Here is a 14,289-nt window from a genome sequence, read left to right as displayed (position 1 = left end):
CATTGTTATCAATTAGTTCTACTTAGTACCTTGTTTCAGGTTCTTGCCCAAAACATCTCTTTGTAAGATCAGATCAATCATACTAAATTAGATGATTATTGTCTCTATCAACTCTAATGACTTAACAGTTTGTAAGGATTCCAACAAATTTTCTCCTCATACTAATCTCCCTGACTTTCTTTAAGGCTTAGCTCAAATTCTTTCTTTAAGGCTTACCTGTATGAAGCTTTTCCTTGACCTCCCAATGCTACCTTTCTTTGAGTTTTGGTTTTTTGATTTTGAATTTAATTTGAATTTGATTTTGAATATTTATTTTGAATTACTTCTGTATATTCTTACACACACACACACACATATATAAAATCTTGTTTCCTTCAATAAGATATATCTTGAATTTAGAAGCTGCTTCCTTTTTATTTTCATATTCCTAGAATCTAACACAGTAGTCAGCCTAAAATATATAATTAATAATTTTTGTTAATAAATAATTCTGGATAACAACTTCCACATTAAACATAACATTTTTACCATTTAGTTATTTCAATGCAAAAAGAGATCTAGTAAAGAAGAAATGTCAAAACAGATGTGGACTGCAAAGAAATATGATAGTTATATCCAGGATTATAAAATTACATAGTTAGAGCTGAACCCTAAAGCCTAAAGTCATGTAGTCCAAAACACTCATTTCACAGAGGAAGAAATTGAGGCTCAGAAAGTCAGTGTTCTTCCTGAGATCAGATAATTAATTAGTGACAGACTCAAGATTCAAACTTTAATCCTTAGATTCAAAATTCAACATTCTTTTCCCTGCATCAACATTTTCCTCAAGAAATAATTAGGAGGGACTAGGCATTTCAAGTGTCAAATAACATAAAAAATGAAACTGATTATATTTTAACAAATAGGAAAACAACTAGTTACCAAAGAGCCAATCATTCCCCAAATCAGCTTCTATATATACTGTGTCTTGGAGTAAAGATTACTGATTAGAAGAATAACAATAAGGATACATGAAGTTTCCCTTGGGCAAGTACCAACCAATCTGTTTGAACAACCTATCTTGTGCTGGAAAATGAATAAAACAACAGATGCCAACACAATTATCATTTCCTAAGGAAGTTTAACCAGTGTAAATCAATAGTCACAACTAGAAGACTGAGAGATATAGAAACTGTCTCAGCTCAAAAACTCTCCATTTCCTTGACAAACAGAACTCTGGTAAGGAAGGATAAGGTTGGATTAGGATATAAATTTGTCTGTAGAATCTCACTGACCTGACAATTCAACAAGCACGTAATATATACTTCTATTTGTCAGACACTAGGAATGCAAAACCAAAAACTAACTACGTCTTATGCTTAAGGAGTTTACGGTTTGCTAGGGAATGGGTCTAAACACACACACACACACACACACACACACACACACACACACACACACACACACACAAAATCCTCCCAAAATAGACATAGTAAAGAAAATCCGAGAAGCAGTAAAAATTACTAAGGTTTGGTGGGATCAGGAAAGCCCTCCCATAATTGATCAACAATAGGTGTCTTTATCAAGAAGCTACTATGTGCCAGGAATCAGAGGAAATGGCACTTGAGCTAGATTTTGAGGAAACTAGAGCTCATTATATGCATAAGTGAGAAAAGAAAGCATGGCAAGGAAAAAGGACAGCCCATACAAAGTCACAGAGGCAGGAAATGAAACATCACACAGCAAATATCAAGTAAATCAGCAAAAGGGCTAGAAAGGAAGGCAAAATTCCCCTTCAAACAACTTTAAAATAACAGCTCAAAACAAATTCTGGAGCAACAGATCTCTAAAAAAGACAGAGTGAAGCACTTTTGCCAGTCTGGGACAACATAGAAGATCAAAAGTAAAAAAAAAAAAAAATGTTATATTGGGTGGAAGTGAAGTGCAGTCCAATGTAAAAAAAAAATCTCCCCTAAGATAAAAATAGGTCTTGGGAGTTACTGAATTGACAGCAGCAGTTTCCAGAGCTCTCAATCCAAGAAGATAAAACAACTATTCAGAAGGAGATTACAGGGTCCCTTTGCCAGTATTGGTGCAGAATTCTATTGTATTATTTACATGTAGATCCAAATTGCAATCCTGAATTTCAATTCCAAGGTGAGAAGGAGCCCTAGCACACTGGAGCTTGCAGTTCCTTATATTATATCTTTTTGGGAAGAATTGAAAACTTACAAGATGTACAACAATTTACTGAAGAAAAGCACTCTTTAAAAAAATAAAATTGGCAAATGAAAAAGAACACACAAAAATTCACCAAAGAAAATAATTCCTTAAAAATTAAAATTGGGCAACTGAAAACCAATTGCTTCATGATATATTAAGAAACAATAAAACAAAATCAAATGCAAGAAAAAGTGAACAATATCATTGGAAAAATAACTTGGAAAATAGACCAAGAAGAGAAAATTTAAGAGTTATTGAACTACTTGAAAGCCATGATCTCTAAATGAGCCTATATACAGATCTTTCAGGAAATTATCAAGGAAAACTGCTCTGACATCCCAGAACAAAAGTGCAAAATAGAAATTGAAAGAAAGCATCAATTTTTTGAAAGCAATACCAAAATGAAAATCCTCAAGAATGTTACAGCCAGCTTCCAGATTAAGAGCTCTTAGATTAAGAAGAAAATATTGCAAGCAGTCAAAAAAGAAAAATGAAAATATTGTGGAGTCAGTCTGGACGAAAACAAGAATTAGAGGATCAGAGGGTTTGGAATATGAGATTCCAGAAGGCAAAGGGATTAGGATTGCAGCCATGAATCACGTACTCAGCATGGACATTCAATAAAATTGAAAACTTTCTATCACAGTTGATTAGAAAATTTTTATTTTCAAATACAAGACTCTAGAAAAGCATAAAAAGATAAATGGGAAAGGGAAATCATAAGAGATTCAATTCCCAAAACTAGGTAGTGGACAAGAGATTTGTCAAATAGCACTTGATACTGTACTCAGTGATGGCAGAAGGATCTTCTGGAGTCTTTTTCTGCCTGAGATGTCCTAGCATGGAAAAATGACCATGACAGTTTGTTGACTTTTCCATTTAGAATTCAATTTGGTGCAGTATTTTTAAAAATATTGGTATACAGGGGGTATACACAGCTCTGCACACATACTGTGTATCTTGGTTTCACCCCTGAAACTGAACATTTGTTTATATTATTTGCCTTTCTTTCTGCTCATTTAAAAATCATACCTCTTTCCAAATCCAATTCAATGTTGTCCTCTATGAAACCTCTATTTATTACAGTGCACAGTGATCTCTGAACTCTATAGCTCTCAATCATATACTGCTTTTCTGATACCTCATTTACATAATGAAATATTTTAAATATTTATATCATTATTTAATATTTCATACATTTATGGTTATTCTCCCAACTTGCTTTCCCAGAGGCAGCTAAATAAATGGTACAGTGGATATAATGCTGGGACTGGAGTCAGGAAGACCTGAGTTCTTGGGGAAAAGGGAAAAAAAAAGATTTAAAAAGTAGAATTGGCCAGAAAAGGAGATACAAAAATCCACTGGGGAGAAAACACAATTTCTTAAAAAGTATAATTGACCAATAAAAGAGGAAATACAAAAACTAATTGAGGAAAACAACTCCTTAAAAATTAGAATTGAGCAAGTAGAAAGTAATTTCTCAATCAAGAATCAATCAAAATAAATTCCAAAGAATGAAAAAAGAGAAGAAAATGTAAAATTCCTCATTGGCAAAACAACTGAGCTGGAAAATAGATTTGGAAGAGACAATGTTAAAATCATTAGACTACCTGAAAGACATGATCAAAGGGAAGACATGAACAGCATCTTTCAAGAAATTATCAAGGAAAATCGCCCTGATGTTTCAGAACAGAAAGAGAAAATAGGCATTGAAAGAATCCACTGATCACCTCAGGAGAGAAATCCCAAAATAAAAACTTCAAGGAGAATTATAGCCAAATTTCAAATCATCTCAAGGGGAAAAGCTATTTCAAGTGGTCAGAAAGAACAATTCAAATATCAAGGAACCACAATCAAGATTACACAGGGCTTAGCAACTGAAACATTAAAGGCTTGAATGTCATGGTACATAATATTTGAAAGGCAAATAACTAGGACTATAACCAAGGATCGTATATCAGAAAAATCAAGCAGAATACTTCAAAGTGGGGAGAAAGAAGGAAAATGGTCATTCAAAGAAATAGAAGGACCAGAATTGAATCCAAAAAAATGATTTCCAATATTAAAATTCAAGAGAAGGCTTAAAAGAGCAAAGAAAGAGAGAAAACATAAGGCATTCAATGGAGCTGAACTATTTACATCTCTTTATGGGAAGATGATACTTGTAATACTTAAAAATTGTACCACTGACAGTATAGCTAGAAGGAATATTATTTAGATGGAGAATATGAATATAAAGTGAATTTGAGGGAATGGCATAAAAATTAAGGGATTAAAAAAAGAGAAGTAGACTGGGTGCAGAAGGAAGAAAAAGGTAGAATAGGATAAATTATTTCACATAAAGGGGTACTAAAAGCCATTGCATTAGAGGGAATGATGGGAGAATGGACTATTGGTATTGCTTGAACCTTAAATCATCAATATTGGCTTAAAGAGGGAACAATACACACAATCACTTGACTATAGAAATCTATGTTATCTTACAGTAAAGTAAAAGGGGAGAAGATTAAGTAAAGTGAAAGTGTGGGTGGTAGGGAAGGGCAGAAAATGACAGAAGAGAGAGCAAACTGGTAGAAGCAAAACAATGTCAAGGAGGGAAGAAGGAAAGGAGAGAGAGGACAAACAAGATGAATAACAGAATGGAGGAAAATATATAGTAATCAGAACTATGAATGTAAATGGGATGAATTTTCCCCAAAATGGAAGCAATCAGCAGAGTGGGATGAGCTAAAATCCTTCCCAATAATGCAAGGAATGAAGCAAGAATGTTCATTATTACCACTACTGTTCAACATAGTACTAGAAATGTTAGCTATAGCAATAAAAGAAGAAAAAGAAATTAAAGGAATTATAGTAGACAACGAGGAAATAAAACTATCACTTTTTGCAGATGATATGATGGTATACTGAGAGAACCTTAAAGAATTAACTAGAAAACTATTTGAAATAAATCAAAACTTCAGCAAAGTGAAAAGATATAAACTCACATAGATTATCAACATTTCTTTATATGACTGACAAAGCATAGCAGCAAGAGACAGAGAAATTCCATTTAAGATAACTGTAAACAATATAAAGTATTTGGGAGTCTACCTGACAAAAATAATTTTGGAACTATATGAACACAATTATAAAACACTCTTCATACAAATAAAATCGCATCTAAACATTGGGAGAAATAGCAGTTGTTCATGGGTAGACTGAGACAAAATAATAAAATTAGAATTTTGCCTAATTTAATTTACTTATTCAATACCCATACCAATCAAACTACCAAAGAATGTTTGATAGGGTTAGAAAAAATAATGACAAAATTCATCTGGGAAAACTCAAGAGTTTTCAAGAGCTCAATATATCTAGGGAATTAATGGAAAAAAATACAAAGGAAGAAGGCCTACTAATACCAGATATCATGCTATATTACAAAGCAATAATATCAAAACTCTCTGATACTGGCTAAGAAGTAGATCTATGGGGAGGGGAAGAATTCAAGATCAAACAAGAGTTGGAAAGCATTAAAAATGTAAAATATATAACTTTGGTTATATACAAAAGCTTTTGTACAAACAAAAGCAATGCAACCAAGATTAGAAGAAAAGCAGAAAGCTGGGGAACAATCTTTATAACAAATGTCTCTGATAAAGGCCTCACTTTTCAAATATATAGAGAACTGAGTCAATTTTATAAAAAAAATATAAGCCCTTTCTCAATTGATAAATGGTCAAAAGACATGAAAAATCACTTTTGATTAGAGAGATGCGAATTAAAACAAGTATGAAGTATCACTTCACAACTATCAGCTAATATGACCAAAAAAAAAATGGAAAATGATAACTGTTGGAGAGGAAAACCAGGGCATTAATGCATTCTTGGACTAATCCAATCATTTTGGAGAGCAAACTATCCAGCAATATTACTATTAGATCTGTATCCTAAAGAAATCACAAAAAAATCCCAAAAATGTGGGAAAAGATCCACATATGCAAAAAAAAAACAAAACACCCCTTTTCATGGTGGCAAAATATTGGAAACAGAGGAGATGCCCTAATTAAGGAGTAGCTGAACAAACAGTGGTATATGAATATAATAGAAATAAGAAACAAACAAGCAAATCTCAGAAAAATCTGGAAAGATCTGATAAATGATGAAAAGTAAATGAGGAAAACTAGGAAAATACTGTATAAAGTATTACCAATATTGTGTGATCGGCTATGAGTAATTCTGCTCCTCTCTGCAATATAGTGATTCAAGACAAGTATATGTCAAGACTATGCCATTCATATCCACATAAAGGACTGATAGACTCTGAATGCAGATCAAAGCATATTTTTTCACTTTATTCTTTCTTGTGTTTCTTTCCTTTTGATGTCTCTTCTTTCACAACTCTTATTAATATAGAAATATGTTTTACATGATAACACATGTATAAATTACATCAAAATGACTACCATCTTTTGAAGAAGGAAGAGGAGATAGGGAGAGAAAAAAAATTAGAACTCAAAAGTCGAGTAAAAATGAGTGCTAAAATTAATTTTTTTTTGACTTATACTCAGTTAACTGTAAAGGATATATGAAGAAAGATGCTTTCTGCATTCAGAGAAAGAAATGATAAATAGCCATAGATTTAGAAAAATTATACATATATATACAGATATATATGTTTATATATATTATATAATATGTGTGGATATATGTGTATAATTGTAGATACTTCTAAAGTGAGGGAGGGGAAAAGGAAAAAAAGAAATTTACATGATAATTTCAGTATATATTTAAAAGTAATAGCAAATTCTACAGAATAGATTTGTAGTTTCATGTGTAATAGTCTTTTTAAAATTATATACTATGTTATGAAAATGCTCATTTTACTCCATAATTTTAAAATAAAAGTTTTAAAAGTGTTCCTGCCCTCAAGGTGCTTACATTTTAATGTAAAACAATACATCCAAATCAGCATATACAGAATAAATGAAAGGCAACTTCTGGACCAAGGAAGGTAACCTGTCTTAAAGAAAGCCAGGGATTCTTTGAGCTGAAGGTTAGGAAGGGAGAGCATTCAGTTCAGATAAAAACAAATAACAAACAAAACCCTGCTGGACATGAGAATTTTAAACTACAGGAAGTGATGTGTTTTAGATGTGTAAGCTATAGTAAGGGGCTGACAACTCTTCCCTGTGTAATATGTCTGACTATATAAATAATCATCATTGGTTTGCAGCAAAGACAATGGCTTGACATTTCTGCAAGGGATGCTTGGGGCCTCCCAGGAGCAGGGGAAGTGTTGTTTACTTCAAACACATTCATTATCCAATAATGGAAAGTGTGAGGGATTGTATATCCTCCAGGCAAAAATAACCTTGCAGAAATCTCAAACTGAGTTTACAAAGAATTTCAATGCCTCAAATTAGCTTGGCCAAGTAACAGATTATCTGACCTAATGGGGGCTTTCTTGGTCAGGTCATTTCTGTCATCTCACCTACATACATATTACTAGGTAGGAAGGAAGATCTTGTAAGTTCTGTTAAAAATATTTATACCCAGAGGCCTTTTTCACATTTATCTTAAGCCATCAGGGAACTGTACCTTTAGAGTTTATCTTTTTTTAGGGCCAGGACAGAATTTGGACTGATGTGGTCACAAAGACTGTTTTTAAAGTCCCACATCTTGAAGCTTTTGAAATGAAATCCAATCTGTGCAGAACTATGTGCTCCGTTTGGGAAGAAATCAAGGTGTTAACTCCCAAGACTTTTCCCAGGACCCCCTTTTCCCAACTTTACCTCCACCTTTGACATTCATCTTTCCAATAGCTTGGTGTAGGCTGTTAACCACTCAACAATATGACTTATCATCTCATTTGAGTTCATTTCTTTTCATTGACTTAGTTTAGCATGGCTTACAGAGCATGGTATTTTCAGAATCTCTGTGTACACAAGCACCATCCAAGCAGAAAAATGAGAAGAGACAAGAGGGCAAGTAAAATCTATCCATCAATCATTTGTTCTATATTTACAGAGTGCCTGCTATCTGCAACTCAAACAGGTAAATCTGGTGGCAAAGCCAAAATCTATTTGGAATCTGTCAGGCTAAGAAATGAAGGGAATTTTTGGAATGCCAGTCCTACACTGAGCACTGACTTATTCACTTTGTGCCTTATAAATTTCTATATCAAAAAATGAATTAAAATTTCCATGCCTCATGCTATTGGATGTCTTTTTGATGCTCTGAACCATCCTGTATGACCACTTATCTATCTCTGGTCTCTTTCCAAGATTTCCCCATAACAAAGAAGAATCTATATGGTCCCCAAAAATCTACACTAAAGTATGACATGGGAGACACATGACTAAACAGCAGTTGGTGATTAATAGTGTTTACAAAGCATGACAATACATGGTTGCATTTGATCCACACAAAAAACCTGGGAAATTTTTGTTGTTCAGTCAATTTTCATTTATGTTCTACTCTCCATAATCCTGTTTGGGTTTTCTTGCCAGAGATATTAGAGTGGTTTGCCATTTCCTTCTTCAGTTCATTTTACAGATGAAGAAATTCGTCTGAGTTAAGTAGCACACCCAGGATCACACAGCTACTTTGTACCTGAAGTCAGATTTGAACTCATAAAAAATTATCTTCCTGATTTCAAGCCCAGTGTTCTATCCACTCTACCAGCTAGCTGCCTTCCCTGGGAAGTATCCCAATTTTATAGGTGAAGAGACTGAGGTAGACAGCACTTAGGTGTCTTGTCCAGGGTCACATAGATAGCAAATGTTTGAGGCAGAATTTAAATTCAGGTTTCCTGACATAAGAGTCAGCATTCTACTACTCAATGTGTCACACAGCTGTCTCAGCTGAAAAGACCTGAGGTTTTAAGGGGACTGTAAGCTAATATGAATTTGGCTTGCATTAAGAGAGATAAAATTTTTGAGGAATAAAGAGGTAATGATAGTCCCATTACTCTCTGCTTTGGTTATATCACACTCAGACAAGGAGCTGGAGCACTGTGCTCAGTTCTGAGCTCCACCATTCAAGGAAGACATTGATAAGCATTAAGGAGTGGATGGGGGAAGACATCTAGAATGGTGATGGACCTTGAGATTATTCCACAGGACAATTAATGGAATCAACTGGGGATGCTCAGCAAGAAGGGAATTCTCATGGAGAACATAATGGTTGTTGTTCAGTCATTCAGTCTATGTGGACCATAGAACCCCAATGATGTTCATGAGTTTTTGGCAAAGATACCGGAATGTTGTCATTACTCCTCCAGAAGATTAAGGCAAACAAAGGTTAAGTGCCAAGGAGCACATATATAGCAGGTGTGTAAGGCCATATTTGAATTCAGGTCTTCCTGACTCCAAGCCCAGCACTCTAACCACTGAGTCAACTAGTTGATGATCATCTAGATATCTTCAAATATTCAAAAGGTTTTCATGTAGGAAAGGAAAGAAGTTTCTTCTCTCTGGTTCCAGAAGGCAAAACATGGAACAATAAATAGAAGTTGTGAAGAGACTAAGTAAGGTTTGATGTGATGGGTATAAAAACAAAACCTCCTAATCAGTAGAGCAATCCATAGGTGGAATGAGCTGCCTAGGACTTTGGTGGGTTCATCTTTTTGGAAGATCTTCAAGCAGAGTTAATAGCTACTTTCAGATGTTTAAAGGTCTGTTAAATAGAAAAGAGATTAGACTTGGTCCGTTTGGTCCTAAGTGGAAGAAAGAACCTGGAATGATGGATGGAGTGCAAAGAGACAAATGTAGGTATTCATGTCAGGAAAAACCTCTTGACAATGAAAGGCATCCCAAAGCAGAATTAAGTGCTTTGGAAGATAATGGATTCCAGCATCTAGATAGAAGCTGAATGACAGTCTAGCATATATTGTATATTTACAGCTAAGTGGCACAATGGACAGCACGCCAAAACTAGAGTCAGAAAGAAATGTGTTCCAATTCAATCTCAGACACTCACTGTGCATTGTTGGGTAGGTCACTTAATCTCCATTTGCCTTAGTTGCTTTATCTGTAAAGTAGGGATAATAATAGCATTTACCTTGCAGGGTGTTGGGAAGACCAAATAAGATAATTGTAAAGCATTTAGCAAAATGCTTGGGACATAGTAAACACTATGTGTTAGCTATAATTATCATTATTAGTTATTTACTGAATAAAAGTTGGATCAGATCGTCACTCAGGTCCCTTACCCACTGTATCATTCTGTGGTTCTGTGAGCCTACTCTATTGTTTTAGGCTTCTGTTTACCTCATCCAATTCTCTACCACTCATTTCAAAATTCAAAAGGAAGAAGCAGCAAGTACTAGAGGCTTAAACCTGGATTGCATATATATAAGTACTTTAAAAAATAGGTAATTTTTCTTTTTTATATAATCTTTATTTCCATGCTATAATCCACATTTTTCTCACCCCAGAGATTCATATTTTATAACAACAACAACAAAAATTAAAATAGAGAGGAAAAAAAGCTTAGCCTAACTAATTAAAATATTAGCCAAGTGTGATAGTGGATGTAATGTTACATCCCTATAGTTTCCCCCAGTTCTGCACTAAAAGTAAAATGGATTTTCTCATCCCTACCTCAAGACCAAGTCTGCTTATTATAGTTTGTTTGACTGTTTTTTTAAAGAAATGGAGAGAGAAAATGAAAGAAGTGCAGAGGGGAAGTGAGGTGGGGAAGTCAGGACAAAAAGAAGGAATTGCAAGACTAGACTAGTTAAGAGTTGATCTCTTAAGTGATCAGGAATTAAATATCACTGGTCCTTGCTGTGTACCAGCAACAGCAAAGATAAGATTTAGAAATGTTCAGTCTAGCAAATCATTAACTCTGACTAGACAAGAGCAAACAGAACAGGGGAATCTCCACTTGTGGTTAGTTGGGCCTAAATCTAGCAAAATTTAAGATGAACTCCCAAAATAAACTTCCCTGAAGCCAACTCAACAAAAAAAGAACAAAATTCAATGCCTGAAATAACTTTGTATTTCACATGGCTTAAAAACAAACCACCAAATAATTCCATTAAGTTTGCTGTGAAAAATAACAAAATGTGTACAATCACTTTTATTGTCAGGAATAAATATGGGGATGAAAGCTCAGAGGAATGATAGCAAGATAAAAGATGTTGGTACAAGTACGGACTACACCCTAAAATGAGATTTCTTTGAAAGAAAAAAATGTATATAGATACACTTTAAAATAACACCAATTATAAACAGAAATTAAGTCTTATGAAAGTTGGATTCAGGAAGAAAAAAATGCATGTGACCAACATTTGAAAGAAATGTGGTAATGTATACAAAGGCTATGAATTATTCTAAGGAAAAGAAATTTCTAAAAATACTACAGAATTACTATATAAAAAATATATAGAGTTCACCATTCAACATGAATAGACTAACAGGCTACATGTAATATGCATATGGAGAGAAGTCAATAGCAGCCAACTTATGAATTCTTACTTTGTTCAAGGGTAGAGTAAGAGGAATTAACATTTATAATAACAACTAGCCTTTATATAGCTCTTTAAAGTTTGCAGAGGTTTTTAATTTGATTTTATTTGATTCTCACAACAGCCCTGGAAGTAGATGCTATTATTATTGCTATTTACAGATAAGGAAATGGAGGTAGACATTTAGAGGTTAAGCAATTCAAAAGCACGAAAGAAAAAATAAAATAAAGGCTTTGGAAGAAAGACTTAGGAAAATGGTAAGGGCATCTGGGTGGCACGGGGATAGAGTTTCCAACTTGGAGTCAGGAAGACTCATGTTCTTCCTCAATTCAAATCTGACCTCAGACACTTACTAGTTTTATGACCCCAGCAAGTTCCTTAACACTGCTTGCCTCAGCTACCTTATTTGTAAAATAAGTTGGAGAAGGAAATGGCAAACCACACCACTATCTTTGCCAAGAAAACTTCAAAGGGGGTTACAAAGAATCTGGCATGACTGAACAACAACAAAAACTTTCCTAAGAAATGGATTCTCTGAAGATTAGAACAGACAGCTAGCATATCTCAGGGATTGGATTGGAAGTCAGATCTTACTGACTCTAGAAATAGTATTCTATATCCACTGTGCCATTTAGCTGATTTTATCATTCTCCAGTCTTTCTTTCAGAGATTTCTTTTATCTCATTTTTCTCTTGCTTTATTTCTTCTAAGTATTCTTTTACTCCTTGTAGAAAATATTTTTCCTCTAAATGAATTTGTCAAAAACTACTCCTTGTGAGGGAGAATATTTATATCTACAATGATTCTTTATACTGGATAGTGTTTTTTTTTTTTTTTAATTTATTCATCTCTTCAGCTTTAGTCTTGAATTTGGATTTTTTTCCTTGGCCAGGCTCTTAGTTCTGCAGTACTTGGCCATGCTGAGTTTCCTCTTCAGTTACCTAGGTTCCTGAGCTGATCTCCATTTCTTGAGGTTTGTGCCCCATGGATCTTTAAGGTAACTAGTGCTAGATCTTCAGGGCCTCCTTTGGCATCTCTGAAGACTTCAGGATCCCTGGACCTGAACTGTCCTGGTCTGAAAGTTGTGATGTGGGTCTGGAAACGGTGGTATTACATTGGTCTAACCGATGCTCAGGGCCCACTGACTCTCTGTGATACGTTATGATCACCCTAAAGGTTTCTTCGAGGAACTCTCTGTAATTATTGCTGTCCTTCTCGACATAGAGGCTTGCAGGCTCCCAGTGTCTCTGGCTCAACTTTGGGCATGGTAGGTGGTTACAATACCATGGCTTTGCTAATAGCACCTTTTCATTCTCAGGCCTCTAATTGACATTTTTTGCAATTCCAAGATGGCAGACATTACTTACTATAGTTTGTCATTGATTTTTTTGATAATTATCTGGTCCAGCACAAAGCTCATGGTTTTGTGGGAGTAATTTTGTGAGAGATAAGCAACCTATTTCACATTAACAAAGTCATCTTGGCCAAAAGTGTCCTATCTATAAAAAATTACTATTCATGATGATGAATCTGAATTTCAGAAAGTTAACTATTTGAGATATGCCTCAAACCTAGATTCTGTGACTTCATGTATAGTGTTCTTCACAATACACCAAAAATTAGAAATAGGTCTCTGTCGTTATATTGAGAAAATGCAGGTAAAACAATATAATTTAGGAAAAATTTAATAATTTAAGCCAACCTATTGTGGGTCTCCACAATGAATAAAGGGTAGAGGTAAACAGCTTCTATAACATATTCTTAATCCATTAAAAAAAAAAAACACCTTTGTTTTAAATTCTCTACCTCTCTTCTTTTCCTTCATCACCCACTAAGAATCTAAGCATGCTATCAATTATACATGTGAAATCATGTAAAACATATCATGGCAGCCATATTATAACAAAAATCAATAAAGTAGAAACATATATACTTCAATTTGCACTCAGGGCTCATCAGCTTTCTCTCTGAAGAAGGGTAGCATCTGTAGATTCTGAGACTATTATTGTGGTACTTGTAGTAATTGGCCATTGGAATCTGGTTTATTTTTCTTCATGTGTGTATTCTTGAAAAGACTAGAAAGAGTAGATATGATAACTCTGTTCAAGCAGTTAATGATCTGACACATGGAAGAAGTATTAGACTTTTTCTTCTTGGTCTCAGAGGGTGAAACTCAATGCAGTTGGTGGAAGTTGAAGAGAAGCCGATTCACATGAATGTAAACTATTATGTGCCCTTTGGAATTGTCTTGGATCATTGCCTTGGTCAAAATAGCAATGTTGATCATCACTGCAATATTATTGTTACTGTGTTCAAAATACTCCTAAATTTGCCCACTTCATTTTGTATCCACTCATACAAATCTTTGCAGGGATTTTCTAAAATTTCTATAATTTATAATGCAAAATAATTTTTTCTTATAATATATTCTAGTTATAAATCTAATGCTGTTCTGAATTGTATAATTATCATTATTATTATTATTATTATTGAAACTAGATTTTCTTATCTAGGTTTTAAGTATAGAAGCCATTCAATGAATTCAATTCTACTACTGAGTGACATGGAAACTTTGACCTGCTCCATTTCTAAAATGAACTGCTTTGCTCCTCCTTTGGTAGTCTGGTGGT

The 14,289-nt window shown here is 34.3% G+C and overlaps 1 protein-coding gene across 2 annotated transcripts in view; it reads right to left on the bottom strand.

Moving 5' to 3' along the window:
• CPQ (carboxypeptidase Q) overlaps positions 1–14,289 on the bottom strand; it is a 679,622-nt gene that overhangs the window by 147,562 nt on the left and 517,771 nt on the right. The window lies entirely within an intron of this gene.

The sequence above is a fragment of the Antechinus flavipes genome, chromosome 1, assembly GCF_016432865.1.
Source record: "Antechinus flavipes isolate AdamAnt ecotype Samford, QLD, Australia chromosome 1, AdamAnt_v2, whole genome shotgun sequence".
In the NCBI taxonomy this organism is placed as follows: Eukaryota; Metazoa; Chordata; class Mammalia; order Dasyuromorphia; family Dasyuridae; genus Antechinus; species Antechinus flavipes.
Note: the sequence above shows the minus strand (reverse complement) of the source record. Positions and strands in the feature narration are given on the sequence as shown.